The 15,925-nt window shown below is 41.8% G+C and overlaps 1 protein-coding gene across 1 annotated transcript in view; it reads right to left on the bottom strand.

The window, feature by feature from the left end:
• The window catches only part of LAMA5 (laminin subunit alpha 5), a 1,615,491-nt gene that overhangs the window by 1,261,693 nt on the left and 337,873 nt on the right, over positions 1–15,925 (bottom strand). The window lies entirely within an intron of this gene.

Below are 15,925 nucleotides of genomic sequence, written 5' to 3'. Positions count from 1 at the left end.
AGTATGTTTTCCAACTTGTTCAGCAGAATGCATTAAATCCTGTAAATCTTTATTTTCACCACAGTCAGGAATCAACATCATTTTCTGTTTAAGCAATCTAATAATATGCTGCTGATACTTTAACATATGAAACTGGCAGTTTAAGGTCCTAATGACCAAGGTTGCAGAAGTATATACCTTCTTACCCCATCTATCCAGTGCCCTGGAATCTCTATCAGAGTGGGTAGGATTTTTGGCAGTAGTAGCCTTAATGCCCTTGGGTCCCTGTGAAATGGTCTCAGGATCTGCAGCAGGATTTTTAAAGAGGAACTTGTGAGAGTCAGGAACCCTGTAATACCTATCAGGTTTTCTGGGAGCAGGAGGTAGAGAGTCAGGGGCCAGGCTAGATTCTGAGAAGGCATCATCAACAATGTCCAGTACAGGAGGTATAGCTAAAGGCCTGTGTTGGGGCAGGAGTAAGAAATCCCTAAGCCTATTTTTGGAGTCAGAGTAATCCCGGCTTTCCCAGCAAAAATGCTCCCTAAGAGTATGCAAGGTTTCACCAAAAGAGAAATCCTCTGGTGGGAAAGCAGAGGGAATGGAGTCCTCTGCATCAGAATCCTCATAGTTAGATAAGGGTAAATCCTGGTCATCAGAGGAAAAGTACAGTTTTGTACCTACCATAAATGTAGATGTCCGAACTGGATAGCATCTGCAGTCATAACAAGTGGGTTGTCCGCAGCCTGCAGCATCTCTGTTCTTCAGACATATAATAAGCAGCGACGCCATTTTCCTCAGTGTTTCTAGCCCTCTTGCAGGCTAAAATTTGGATAGATGCCAATGTTTCCAAACACAACCATAAGCATATATGTACATATATACAAACAAAACAGCTAGCTATTAGGAGGGTAAACACCCTAGGAGTACCACAGAGGGGAAGGAGGTGACTGCAGATGCTATCCAGTTCGGACATCTACATTTATGGGTGGTACAAACTGTGCCTATGTCCTTCATGGATGCATCTGCAGCAGTCATATAAAGTGGGTAGAACCATAGCCAACTAGGGAGGAGGATAAAAACAGCAGTGGCAAACCCTGCTCGGGATCTGGAATATTGTCTTTGGTTAGTGGCTGTTGCCCTTGTAGAATGAGGTCTTATGTTTTGTGGAATTGGTTTTCCATGGAACCTCTGTTTTGTAGGTAGGTGGATTGCCTGGTTTAATTAGTCCTCATGGACACTCTATCTTGGTGGAAGATTAGGAAGGGTTGCACTGCCATTAAGGCCTCCCTCCTTGCTGAAGTAATTTTTCCATGACAGGTGTTCAACTTTTCTAGCTAAGCTGGTAATGTTTCCTTGGAGGTTTTACATTCTTGATTCCTCTGAGGAACTGCCTGAGAGCAAAGTCGCGAAAAACAGGTGGATCAAAGCTGTATTCTGCTGAAAAATGACAAACCTTTTCCATTTTCCAGCATAGTTCCTTCTTGTTGAAGAATAATGTCTTTAACTCTTTGTGAAAGTTCTGGATTAGCTGCTGCTGCTATGTGATGTTCCATGCAGTCAGTTGCAGCGTTTTAGGTTTGGATGTATGATGCTGTAGTTGTTCTGAGTTAACATCAAAGGCATCAGGGTATTACATATTGTTCGAGACATGCTCTTCAGTAGTGGGTACCAGTGTTGTCTTGGCCAGTTTGGAGCTATCAGGATTATCTTTGGACGTTCTTCCTTGATTTTTAGTAGTACCTTGTGTATCAAAGGAAGAGGTGGGAATGCATATGCTGTTAGGCCTTTCCAGTTGATGGAGAGTGAGTCCACTTTCCATGTTAGTGGGTGGAATGTCCTTGTGCAGAATTTTTGAGCTGGTGATTGAGAGGTGATGCGAATAGGTCTATCTGTGGCATTCCCCATTTCTTTGAGATGGTCTTGAAGATGTCGGGTGCAGCTTCCATTCGTGGGCATCCGTGGTTCTGCTTAATATGTCTGCTAGAGTATTGTCTTTCAACTGAATGTTGTAGCTGAGTGCCAGGGTCCACAGCTCCAAGGTCATTCTGCATAGGGGTATGAATGAGTGCCTCCCTGTTTGTTGATGTACCACATGACTGTGGTGTTGTCTGTCCTTATCATCAACTGGCCCTCTTTGAGAAATGGTTTGAACTTTTGGATTGCCAGTTTTACTGCCAGCATTTCTTTTAGATTGATGTGCAGGTGAAGTTGATCCTGTGTCCGCATTTGTCCAGCATGTGGGCCCCCATCCTAGGTCTGAAGCGTCTGTTGTGATGGTCTGGCTTGGTTGACATCTGCGAAAGGGTAGGCCTGGGTTTGACTGGCATGCCTGAGCCCACCATAGGAACTCCTGTTTTAAGCATGGAATTAGTGGGATTTCTGTTTCTAGACTGTGTCTGTGTTGGGACCATAAATTCTTTAGGTACCACTGTAGTTTCCTCATATGTAGTCTGGCAAATGGGACCAAGATTATGCATGATGCCATGAAGCCCAAGGCCTGCAGAACTTTTCTTGCTGTTAACTTGTTCAGTTTTGTTAGTGCCAAGAAGTAAAGAGGAAGTTCTTTTGTTTTTCTGTAGTCAGGAATGCCATTTGCTGTACTGTGTCCATTCAGCCCAAACCCAAGAATGTCCTTGTTTGGGATGGTATCAGCCTTGACTTTGTGTAATTGACTGTGTATCCCAGTCCTTGTAGCAAGTAAATGACCCTTTGTAAATCCGTTGTCAGCTTGCTTTGTTGCCCCTTGTAGCAGGCAGTCGTCCAGGTATGGGTAAATTTGAATTCCCTGTAGTCTGCAATGGGATTACTGATGCCAGGCATTTTGTGAATACTCTGGGCAGTAGATAAGCCAAAGGGCAATGCTGAGAATTGATAGTGCTCTGATCCTGCAAGAAATCTGAGGTATCTTCTGCAGATTGGTCGAATGGGGCGTGCAGGTATGCCTCCTTGAGATCTAGAGTTACCAGCCAAGACTCCTTGCCCAGCATGGGAAGAAGTTGCTGTAGGGTCAGCATTTTGAATTTTGGGACAATGATGTATGTATTTAAGGTGGACAGGTCGAGAATTGGTCTCCAACTTTTTCCTTTCTTGGAACTAGGAATAGTCTGGAATAGAACCCTTTCCTTGTTCTGCTGTGGCACTCTTTCCACAGCTCTCATGTTTGCTAACTCCATTATCTGGCGTAGAGCCTCTGTTTTTTGATTTGGAGGTAGATTTGGCATTCCTCTTTTGACTGGTAAAGTGTGGAAGTGAAACCGGTAACCTTGATCTATGGTTTGTAAAATCCACTTGTCTTTTGTTATGTAGTGCCAGTTCTTTGAAAATAAGGTTAACTTTCCGCCTAGAGGAGCTGCTATTTGTTCCCTGGTAGGCGGATTTATGATTAAGTCACTGTGGTTGTGCTGATGTAGTGGTAGTGGCTGTGTCTGTGCCTCTGTTGTTACCTTGCCACTGTCGTCCTCTGTAGGCACCTCCTCTGGATTGGTTTCTGCCTCTGGGATGTCTATTCCTGCCCCTTTGAAATTTTGTGAAGTCAGGAAAGGACCAATTTTTGGCAGGCCAGTTCCTGCTAAACCTTGGGGGTTGAACCTGCAAGAAATCTTTAACAGTTTGAACAGATTTTGCCTTCTCTTCCATTTTCTTCATAACCTGCTGGGCAGGTGTACCAAACAAACTTGTCTTGTCCATAGGAGCATCTAGCAACTTAGCTTTAACATGATCCGGTAAAACTTGTTCCTTTAGCCATGCATGCCTTCTTATCACTGTGCCTGTCATGGCTGATCTAAATGAAGCCTCCAGTGCATCATAGCCACATTTTAAGGAATGGTTGCTAACCTGTTGTATGTTATTTACCATCTCTAATACATATTTCTTATCAAGAGATTCATCTGTGGTTAGTTTTTTAGTTAACTGATCGAGCATAAACTCTTGGTATTGTATCATGTGAAACTGACAGTTTAAAGCTCTAGCTGAGAGAGTAGCTGAAGTGTAGACCTTTTTACCCCATCTGTCTAATGACCTTGCTTCCCTTTCAGAAGGAATAGGGTTTTAGCTATAGTCACGCTACTGCCTTGGGACCCTGGGATATAGTTTCTGGGTCTGCAAGTGGGGCCTTGTAAAGGTGGTGATGAGTATCTGGCACCCTGTAAAATCTGTCTGGTTTGGCAGGGGCTGGGGTAAAAGCACCATCCACCACAGAGAACAGGAGGTATAGCTAAGGGCCTGTGCTGTGGGAGGTGCAGAAAGGTCCTAAGTCTTTTTCTGGAGTCTGAAAAATCCTGTTGCTGCCATTGGAACTGTTCTCGCATGGCATCCAAGGTTTCCCCAAAGGAGAATTCTTCTGGTGGGAAGCAGCTGGAATGGATTCTTCAGCATCAGAATCTTCAAAATGGAGAAGGAGCCTCTGGCTGGTCAGTTATGTCTGATTCATCAGCAGAATCATCAGAAGACACTGGCTCAGGGGCTCTGCCCTAGGTCTCTTCTCTGGGGCTGAGAGGCCCTGTCTGGGTGAGATTGAGATCCCTAATTAAAGAAATTAAATCTTCTGCCAAAGAAAGCATTTGAGAGCTAGAAGAGGGCCTGCATGTGGGGGTTTAACAGGCACTGTTTTAGTAGTTTGGCTGCTTTAGCCCTGGCGAAGGCCTTAATGGACATGGCTGCTGGAGATGGTGTCTGATAAGTCAACCACCGTAGTGGGTAAAAGTTCTGAGGTCGATTCAAGAGTTGTAGCAGGGGCCTCAGTTGTAAGAATAGGTTCAGCTGTACTTTGATCAGTTTTCGGTTTCGGCCGAAACAGCATGGGGTTTGCTTTTTTTGCGGTTTCGCCGCAGCGGACGGACCCGAATGTGGTCTCTTATCTTTAGTTTTTTAGTAGATTGGGTAGTCAGAGGAGGTTAAACAATTGCTTTTTTCTGACATGACATCGGCAAAGAAAAGAGTCCGGGGAGTGCCAGCTTTAGAAGTCTTGAAGTAGTATTAAGTAATCTCTGGATCAGACCAACAGAGATGGCGACATCAGCGAGCGGACGGACTTTGGAATCCGGCCGACTGCAGGGCTGCCTGACGACAGGACAACCCACTTGTTATGACTGCAGATGCATCCATGAAGGACATCAGACATTTCAAGAGTCCTGATCAGAAGAATCAGAAGAAAAATCAGTCCTAGGTCTCTTAGAGGGGGAATGGTGGCTTCCCCTGATTAGAGTAATAAGGTCTTCAGCCATTCTTATCATTTGTTTTTTAGGCATAGGGGCCTGACCATGCGGTCTGGGCATCAGTTTTCTAGGCATGGATCGAGTTTTAGGCCTTGAAGAAGAAGATGGTGTCAGCTTAATATGCAAGTCAGTAGGCCTGAATACACCCTCAGAAGCCGGTGCCTGCACAGTGGCTACGGACCCATCCAAGGAAGAGAAATCCGCAGGTTCCACAGTTGAAGAAGCATCTCATAGCATACTGGACTCTGAATGAGTCTCAGTAGAGGCCTGCGAATCTGAAGTAGCGGGTGTCAGGGGCTGCGAAAGCACCTCAATGAGTACCGGTGAACTAGTGACTAGCTTAGGAGAAGTGTTGTCGGCAGCTTTGGAACTATGCGGTCTGTCTCTGTCTTTATCTTTGCGTTTTTTCAGAATGTCGATAGTCAGGTGGCTTACCAAAGCCATTTCTGGATAATTGAACCGAGTACCAAAATATTTAGAAGCATAAATAAACCAACGACGAATAGTTTGAGGTTTGAATAAGGCACAAAACCGACAGCGAGGTACGTCGTGGTCTGGGCCTAAGCAAGAAATGCAGTATGAATGAAAATCTTTATGAGGTATTTGCTTTCCACAGGTAATACAATTGTTAACTTTTAATGACATCGGTTTAGAGCAAGAAAAAGGATCCCCAACGGGGTACTTAGCTTAGTTGAAGACTTCGATTCTGAAACTCGAAAACGAAAATTTCAGGAGTCGGCCGATCGGCACTTGCGAACTGCTTCTGCTTCGGGCACCACACAGCAAGAAAGACTGATGTAATGGTGTCGGCTGCATGTTTTATACCCCTGACATCATGGAAGATAAGACAGCAACCAATGCAGGACCCAAGACTTTGATAATCGAGCCGAATGAGTGCTACCTGCAAGCAGATAACCCAAATGTGATGACTGCAACAGTGAAACACAAAGAACATCTGGTTGCATCTCCTTTGTACACCTTAATTTTCAGCTTCTTTGACATTTTTCTGTAACATGTAACATGCTACCACTGACACTTTCTGACAGTCAGCTGTAGCATCTGTGCTTGTAGCTTTGACACCCCCACATTCAGATTTCCATTTTCAACCACATCTCCCAGATAAGTGAAGCTTTTAACCTCATCGAATATTTTCCCTTCCTACTCATTTTTTAGCTTCTTATGATTTTTCCCATCTACTGCTATGACAACTATCTTATCTGTACTCAGTTTCATCCTATGTGTCTTCAGTTTTCCATTCCATTCCTCTATCATTTGCGGAAGTTCCTGTTCAGAGTCTGCTTGTAATGCCACATTGTCTGCATGCAACAGCTTTCTTGATTGTCCCCTCTGACCTGTTTGCTAATGTAGTCCATCACCAGTATGAATAGTGGTGGTCTCGGAACTTAACCCTGAAGCGCATCCACTCCCACTGGGAACCCCACTGTGAAACCGAACACTGTTTGTACTTGCGCCATTAGGTCCTTGCACATAGTCTGCACTAATTTATGAATACTTCTGGACTGTACAAATCAGCCATCTTGGGATGTTGTCAAATGATTTTTCTATGCCTGGGAATGCCCATTTGAATATTTCCTCATCTCCAGCTCCTTTTCCACTTATTTTCTTTTTATGTTTCCACTGTAAACATCAGGTCAACAGTCAGCTGTACTGCACCCTGTCCTGAATCTGACCTGCTCATCTCCCATTTTGCTTTCTATTACCCTGTGTTTTCATTCATCAATCTCTCCAGCAGTTTCATGTAGTATGACCGGGATGTGATGTCACTGTACTGTGTGGCATCTATATTCCTTTGTCTCTTGTTATTAAATTGTTAACCAGATAATCCTTCTAGTTACAAATATCTTTTTTTTCAAGTCTGACACAGGACCACATATTAGTCAATTCACTTGCTAAAAATCACCTGACATGCAAGTGAACAGTAAAGTAATCAAACTACAAAGTAAAGCACATTAGAAACTCAATCATAATCCACCAGTCTTACACAGGGAGGTTACGTCCCTTTCAAGTAACAGGCCTGTGCCATCATTTTATACAGTGTCACCATCTGCTACTCCACTAAATGCACAGCAGTGAAAATGGGAAAAATCCAGATGAAAAACAGAAAAATACAGGAAGACTATGCAATCCATGCCACTGTGAGGAATGCTTGCTATGGATGGGACATTCTGGAGTACGACCATAAGCTTTCCAATTCCAAAAATGGAACTTCCCTTTAGAGAAAGGCAGCTTGTCTCATCTGGTCTACCAAACAGTAGTAAGAATGTAAGAAGTTACTGGAATATTAATGTAGTATAAATATTACCTCGTGTCTCCTCTGAAAAAAGGCTACTAGCTCAGTGGGATTAATCTGGTCAACAAAAGGAAAAATAAAAATTAAAATTAAAAAAAATATATGGTTCATCACGTCCACCTGGCTGTTTCAACTTGCCCCTTCAGCATCTTGTACCTATCTTAGGCCAATGTAAATCCCTCTATTCTCTATATTCCATCACTCTCTCCAGCATATCATTCTAGAGGAACCACCACTTTCTCTGTGAGACAATCTTTGTTAAGTGTTATCCCTTCAAGCTATCACATATGTAACTCATCCAGTCTTTTCTGAAAAATACGAGCCCACATAATAGCTCTGTTCCTTCTTGTATATGTACCCCACATCTGGAAGCTATCCCTCAGTATTTACTCATGTATGTAAGTATGTATGTATTCATTTATTTATTTGTTTACCAGGGTAGTTTACTGATCCTAATGGACCAATTCCAGGCACACCTTGGGTAAACACAGTCACAGTATTACAGAAAGATGTGAACAGTATTAGAATAAAAAGCAAAAAGCACAAAACAGAAAAAAAACTAACTAAAGTTTCAACAATATATCCTTATAGGTTAGCTGTTTGGTAAACTGGGTCACAACTTTTGAACAGTACCTGTTGTTAAACAGTCCCACCTACTAGAACATAGTCTAAAAAAAAGTTTTGAACTTTGTGTTCTCAAAGAAGTGGGTAGTGTGTTAGCAATGAATGCATTTCAGACAGGCAGGTTAACACTTATAATAATAAAATCCCTCTGGAATATTACGCAATTATTTGGATTGCTTTTGAGAACGTAGTGAAAGACTGCATGAATTATGAAGTTGCAGGCATTTAGCAAGGAGCCCCTTTGTTTTCAGAAGGGACAGCTGTAGCCGATGTTGACAGAGCATGGAGGAGGTTGCAAAGGAATTCCCTACAGCACACTAGGGAGACAGAGTTCCACAACAGAAGATCACTAAAAACAGGTGTGGAAATCATGACCTTCCAGTTACCGGTCACCTGATCTCACCCTCTATTCACTTTTTTATTTAAGACAGTATAAATATATATATATATATATATATATATATATATATATAAACCCTTTCAACTAAACACACCCTTCCCTTTTCTGTCTGATCTACTGATAAGAAGCTAAAGAGATCTCCTGTGTTAAGCTTAAAACATGTGTTGGCAGATCATTTGCCTTAATATCTCAAGCCCGTGGATTTCTTTTCCTCATCAGGAACATGACTGACAAAGGTTTAAAAACAGCTTTGAAAACATATCACTTCAAGATGATTTATGAATCACAAAGCACACAAGACTCCAGTAATTACTGGAACAGTACACAACATTAAAAACTTTTTTTTGGTATATTTATTACTTTATAGTTGTGATTTTTAACTGATTTTAATTCTTTCCTTGAATTTTAAGCCATTATGGTCATCAGAACAGTTTATGTGCTTTTCAAGTCCACCAGGGAGTTCCCAAATAGCAGAATATATTAATAACTGACATAATGATTATATTCATAAACTATATACATTTTTAATGGCAGATAAGGATCTATTTGTCAATATACTCTACTCATTTTTACCAGATGAAATACATTTCTTTATTCTCTAAATACTTATTCCTTAGACAAATTGTAACTTATTTTCTCATGTTTCTTTAAACTTCACTTCATCACTAGATTAACAGGAATATTTATGTTCACCAACTCATGTTAAGATGTGAGTTGAGATAAATATCCTGTTTTTATGTTCTAGTGGCACTGAAAGTATTAAAAGCACACCTTTAGGACAGTCATTGTTTTACTCTGATTCTATCTGTGAATACATCGGAACAAGTCTAGGTCAAATTTTGAGGTCATCTACGAGCGCCTGAGTCTCGGGTGCTTGAAGACCATTGTCTCAAAGTCAGAGACTCTGGTGTCTTGCAGCTATCACGCGATGTTACTCATGCTCATATTCAACTATACATTTGGGCGAGGTGTGAAAGCTGTACAGAGAGAGAGAATGGAATTGCTGCACCTCGCCGGATACAGCAGCTGAGTTTGAGCGAAGTTACAGAGCAACTGCAGGGAAAGAGTGGGTGGTAGTGTAGGTTAGGGTTTCAGGCAGCGACAATGGGAGGGGGGTGGGAGTGTAGGTTATGGTTTCAGGCAGTGAGAGTGGGAGGGGTGGGAGTGCAGGTTATGGTTTCAGGCAGTGAGAGTGGGAGGGGTTGGGAGTGTAGGTTAGGGTTTCAGGCAGCGAGAGTGGGAAGGGGTGGGAGTGCAGGCTATGGTTTCAGGCAGTGAGAGTGGGAGGGGTTGGGAGTGTAGGTTAGGGTTTCAGGCAGCGAGAGTGGGAGGGGTGGGAGTGCAGGCTATGGTTTCAGGCAGTGAGAGTGGGAGGGGTGGGAGTGCAGGTTATGGTTTCAGGCAGTGAGAGTGGGAAGGGGTGGGAGTGCAGGTTATGGTTTCAGGCAGCGAGAGTGGGAAGGGGTGGGAGTGCAGGTTATGGTTTCAGGCAGTGAGAGTGGGAGGGGTTGGGAGTGTAGGTTAGGGTTTCAGGCAGCGAGAGTGGGAAGGGGTGGGAGTGTAGGTTAGGGTTTCAGGTAGCAATTGGGAGGGGGATTTAGTGTTAGGGAGTGGCAGTGAAGTTCAGGGATAAGGAGTGCTAGGGATGTATGTCATCCTGAATGTCCACAGGAATCCACTTGGGTGAGTGTCCTGATTGTCTGGATCAAACAAAATTTTTCTCAGAGGATTCTTTCTTATCAGATTCCTGAATATCAAGAGTTAACTGCATCTGTTTAAGCACCATCAGACACTTCTCGATGAAGGAGATGCAGAAATCTGTTATTAACATTTGGGGTGTATGTTGTTTCATCAGTTTTTGCTTTAGAGATTTGAACTCATTAATGGTTTGACAAGTGTTTAAAATGACAACGGTGGTAGTCAGCTGGACACATGATGGCATTACAACGGTGGTAGTCAGCTGGACACATGATGGCATTACAACGGTGGTAGTCAGCTGGACACATGATGGCATTACAACGGTGGTAGTCAGCTGGACACATGATGGCATTACTACTACTGATCTGTCACTAAACATATCGTAGTCAGCCTGTAGAAACTAAAAGTGGCTAAAGGTTGTGAAAGCATATCCTTTCTTAATATGTTAAGTAAAAATACTAATATCTCCATGATAAGAAACTCAGACTCATACAGAAGAAGACACGAATGCTACTACACTTTAATAAATTATGATTTAAATTGAGGGACACATGAAAACTTTTATCTTAAAGGTACAACCTGATTTTTACACTATGGATAACTTGAATGTTAAAAATAATGTTTTAAAACTGGTGTTTTGCAGGATGGCAGCATTTTCCACTCACGTTGATGTAGGGGCAAAGTCCCTACACCCCCCTAACTTAATATAACTGCTCTGAGGTTACATTACTTCAGAATAAAGCAAATGTTCGGTTTAGATACAAGAACATATACTTCCGAAATCTCCTGGTAAATTCAGCTTCAGAGTTAGTACATATAGTTATGGAGTGTGTGTGGTAATGCAAGGTGGTGGTACACCCCTGAAAAATCTGTTTTATTCTACTCTGCACCTTTGGCATCCTGAGTCCTGTAACAGACTGAGGCTATCAGCAGGGTCAGCTATGGAAAACAGGGAAAAGCAATTCAAGGTCTGTTCTTAGATTCAGGTTGATCAACTTTTACTTCGAATGCCATTTGGTAGAAAAAGACTAGCAAAAACTCTTTCAGCTATCACAAAGCAAAGGTGTTTTTTATACAGGGGACCCTCCCTATATATATATATATATATATATATATATATATATATATATATATATATATATATATATATATGTATATATATATATATATATATATATATATATATATATATATATATATATATATATATATATATACATATAGATACACACACACACACACACACACACACACACACACACACACACACACACACACACACACACATCAGCTCTGAGGGTGCACAACAGTGGGGAAATGTGCAACCTCAAAGATTGCCAAAAGTGGCTTTTAGTTATTTTTCTTCCCCATATGTCGTTCCTCATTCATTTTAAAGTATAATTTGGTAGATATGTGGTTCTCCTGTTCTCCTATCTTGGGGAGGGGGGAGTGGAACTGCCTGAGTGACCTCTGGTGGAGGCCAGAAGCCTCATAAGCCAATGCACTACATCAAGGGCACAAAATTACACTTGTCTTATCAGAGAAACTGACTGCCCACCACAGCAAGGGTAATAGCACTGGCGTCTTGTCCACAACTCCCTATAGCAATATTTGCTCCCAGGCTTTAGATTACAACACAATGCAAAACAGACTAACTAGGAAGTTGGGGATTTCAACAAGGAATGGACATGTCTGGGATTGCCTAGCAGGCACTATAGGAGACCCAGGGAGGCCAGCTGTAGGAATGAGAAGTTGGAGTCACATGGTGAACAGAGGAAAAAATCTATGTTACACTATTCTATAAGTGTGTGCTCAGTGGAACATGATGGTTACTCACATGTAGTATGTTCACCTGTCTAAATGTTACATTACAAACAAGTTACACTTATAAAGACAATGCCTGTTTTATACACAATTGTATTTTGATAATGCATTATTTATAGTGATAATTTACAATTGATTTAAGGCTTTAAGTGTGGGTTAAATGGAAGCTCATGATTCTCACTGTTTTTGTGCAACACATGACTTTTATAACAGATCAGCAATGCTGCTGGTAAGCCATATTAACCATGATGTACAGTGAGGTAGGAGTGATAAGCATATAGAAACTTCGGGCAGACAAAAAAGTCAAATCTCTTTACTGATGTTGAAGAATACGCCCCTGTGAAGTGCATGTAAAAGTAAAATGAAGTCAGGCAGTGCAGCTAGTCACTCCTAGCAGGCAAGAGACCTTTTTATTACTCAGCTGATTATAAAGTAAATGAAGTGAAGACTGTTATGGCCTTTTTAACCTGCTGTGATGTATCTAAGGAAAGGCACAACGTAATACCAGGTATAACATCCTATACAGAAGGTGAAGATGATCATCCATGGAAGAAAAACATGCACGTTACAGCATCACTGATAAATATCACCTACAGATGCACCTGGCAATGAATAATACATCAGGGTAAGAGGAATTCTCCCTCAGCTGTACAAAAAACAGAAGAGAAAGCCACAAGGTTCTGTAACACTCAGCTGGCAAAGCACAATTATGAAATAAGGAAAAGTAATCCTAGAATGTCAGACTGAATTCATGCAAGCCAAACTTCTGAAACAACATCAGGCAGAAACTCCAGTAGACAATGGGAGGCCTTGTGAATATTGTTTTTGCTGTCCTCCACTGACCACTGAATATTATTCCCCAACCCCCCCACCCCCATCCTCACAGACATCCCAACACAAACCTATTAATTCTGAGTCACCAAAAGTCCTACGACCCCACGACCCATTTGTTCTCCTGGAGTGAGAATCACACAAGCCAGGATTGTGAGCCATCGTGTGTACACTGGGTGGGGCTCAGGGTTTTAAATTTAAGGCCTAGCATCACCTGTGCATGTCCAAAGTGCTCAAATGCTTGGAAAGCAATGGTCCTCCATGATGTACATACTCAGAATATCCATGCGACTTGTAGAACGTGTGTCCAGTCACATTCTCTAATAGTAAGTAGCAGGGTTGCAGAAATCACATATCCCTGCATAAGGACAGGCATATGCCCTCCTCTGACCCACAAAAAACACAATTCACAACAGGGAAATGACCAGTATCCTGCTCGTCTATGAATTTGGGCTGTTCCCTGAGGTTCTCCCATCAGGTGCCATTCACTGGTGCACCGCAAGGCATTAGAATGCCAACATCACTCTCCCCAGTCCGTCAGCTTTGTCTCACTACTGCTTGTAGAAACTGACTACAGCACAATGTTTCACCATGGGAAATAATGACCGAAGGAATTACATCCTCCTTCACCAAGACCTGCTTATCACAGCCTAATTCTATGTTACTTCAGTGTGCTTGGCAAAGGGATATTACATTATGGCTACTCCAGTGCTTCTTGTCTTACAGTTTCTAACCTTCACCTTTGTACCTGTAATAAAAGTGTACTTGCCTGGGTTGCTCAACTTTAGATTTCACTTGCTAAATAATACACACCGGTGTTACTGCCCATGGCTCAGAGGAGTGAAATATGTTTAACAGCAGGGGTTTATAGCCCTCTAAACACAAGACAAAAGCCTTTCAATAAAATATGCTGTTAATTTAAGATTTTGCAACCTACCCATAAGTGCACTCATACCATGTGAGACCATTTGTTTCAGGGAAAGAAATACTGTTACTAATTAAATCAAGTGAAACATTCATCAGTCTTCTCTCAACAGCAGAGGGTCACCTGCCATTTGTCAAACTTGACGGCTTCCCTCATAAACTAACAGCAGCAGGTCACCCATCCCCCAAAACACTGATCATGGGCTATATAACACACTGTGTTGAATGAAGAAAAAACACCTGGTCCACACTACAAAGGACAGCTACTTCTTGTTTTGATTTTGTGATTCATTGCCTAAGAAAATGACTGAAATATGTACAGTCCACACCATATTTACTCACTGGAAAACCATGAAAAAACAAGCAAGGGCCACAGTTTCACACACTGTCATAAAGGGTTTTCTAACATGTATCAAGATGGAGAGAGAGAGAGAGAGAGAGAGGTAAGAAACCACTTTTTAATCTAGCTTACAGGAAACAAAAGTGCTATACTTCCTTTGCTGGTGATGCAAAAGCAGAGTCTCAAACCTGGATCCCAGCCACAGATTTGCATTGGAGGCCTGACTCTCCTACTCTGCTATTGAGACTTCATTTGTCTCTGCCTGAATCACCTTTCTACAAGGTCTGTGTCTGGTACGCTTTTTCCACAAGTCTTGTCACCATTTACTCAAAATATATTTCATTTGCAGGCATTCCTAACTCTTCAAAATGTAGATATCTGTGTAGTTACTGAGACATGGTTCTGGAACAGTGGTAACACACCCACAGTGCATGGTTCCAGTGCCTACCACATTTTCAGACCCAATGCAAAAAAAGCAACACAGCTCCTGGGGTGGATGTGTCTGTTTTCACAAGACATCAATTCACCTCCCGATTCTAAAGGCAGGACAACAATCTTGAATTCTTTCATATCATTCTCACAGTAAATAAAACTCTGCATGACATCATATAAAACTACTAGACCCCCCCATGTCACCTGCTGCCCGTGATGCATATTTAAACAAACTGCCACCCCCTCCTTACTGAATCCAACACTATCCTCTATTCAACTATCCATCCATTAACTGGGAAACCTATACCACAACTCATGTGTATGTGCAAAGATTTCCAGATTTCATTAATGCCAGCTCATTGGACCAGCTTGTTATAGACCCAACTAGAGGTACCAAAATATTGTATTTGATTCTCAACAATATTCACCCCCTTGGTCATCCTTTGGCTAGCACATCACTGGTTAAATCTGACCACTATTCAGTAACCTTCACTATTAGGGTAAAACTGGACCTGTTACAAAACCTTTCTGCCTTTAGAAACTACTCTAAGGCAAACCTATACAGGTGATGACGATGCACTTTCATATCTCTCCTCCAGAGCTGAATCCAGCACTGGGCAACCTTGGCAGCTGCCTAGAACCTACTGTCTGCATGTGAGGGGTCCAGCCAAAACAGTAATTTAATTTAAAAAAAAAGAATTACAAGTTTTCTACTTTACTGCTTTAGATTAAAGACACACTCTCTTTCTCTCTGTTGCATCTGTGTGCATGCATCTTACAGCGTTAGGATTACAGATGCATGCACACAGTGCAATACACAAGATTTGACTTCCAAAACAGATTAGAGCAGCAGCATTTTGGATGTTTGTCTCGCTTTAGGATTTTCTGTGAAAATGCATGCCACTTATTCAGCAGCATTATGAATGTCAGGTTTAGTGTATGTTTATGTCTGTGTATGTATAGTGTATGTATGTGTGTGTGTGTGTATTGTGCATGTGTATGTGTATGTATAGTGTATGTGTATATATGTGCATGCATAGTGTATGTGTATGTGGGTGTGTATGTACAGTGTATGTGTGCATGTACAGTGTATGCGTATGTGTGTGAGTATGCATAGTGTATGTGTATGCATAGTTTATGCGTATGAGTGTATGTATAGTGTAATGTGTATGTGTGTGTATGTATAGTGTGTATGTGTATGTATAGTGTATGTGTATGTGTGTATGTATAGTATATGTGTATGTGCATGTATAGTGTATGTATAGTGCATGTCTATGTGTGCGCATGTATAGTGTATGTGTATATGTGTGCATGTAGAGTGTATGTGCATGTGTGTGTATGCATAGTGC

This window comes from Protopterus annectens, chromosome 12.part0 (assembly GCF_019279795.1).
Source record: "Protopterus annectens isolate FY-2018-M chromosome 12.part0, PAN1.0, whole genome shotgun sequence".
NCBI lineage: Eukaryota > Metazoa > Chordata > Ceratodontiformes > Protopteridae > Protopterus > Protopterus annectens.
Note: the sequence above shows the minus strand (reverse complement) of the source record. Positions and strands in the feature narration are given on the sequence as shown.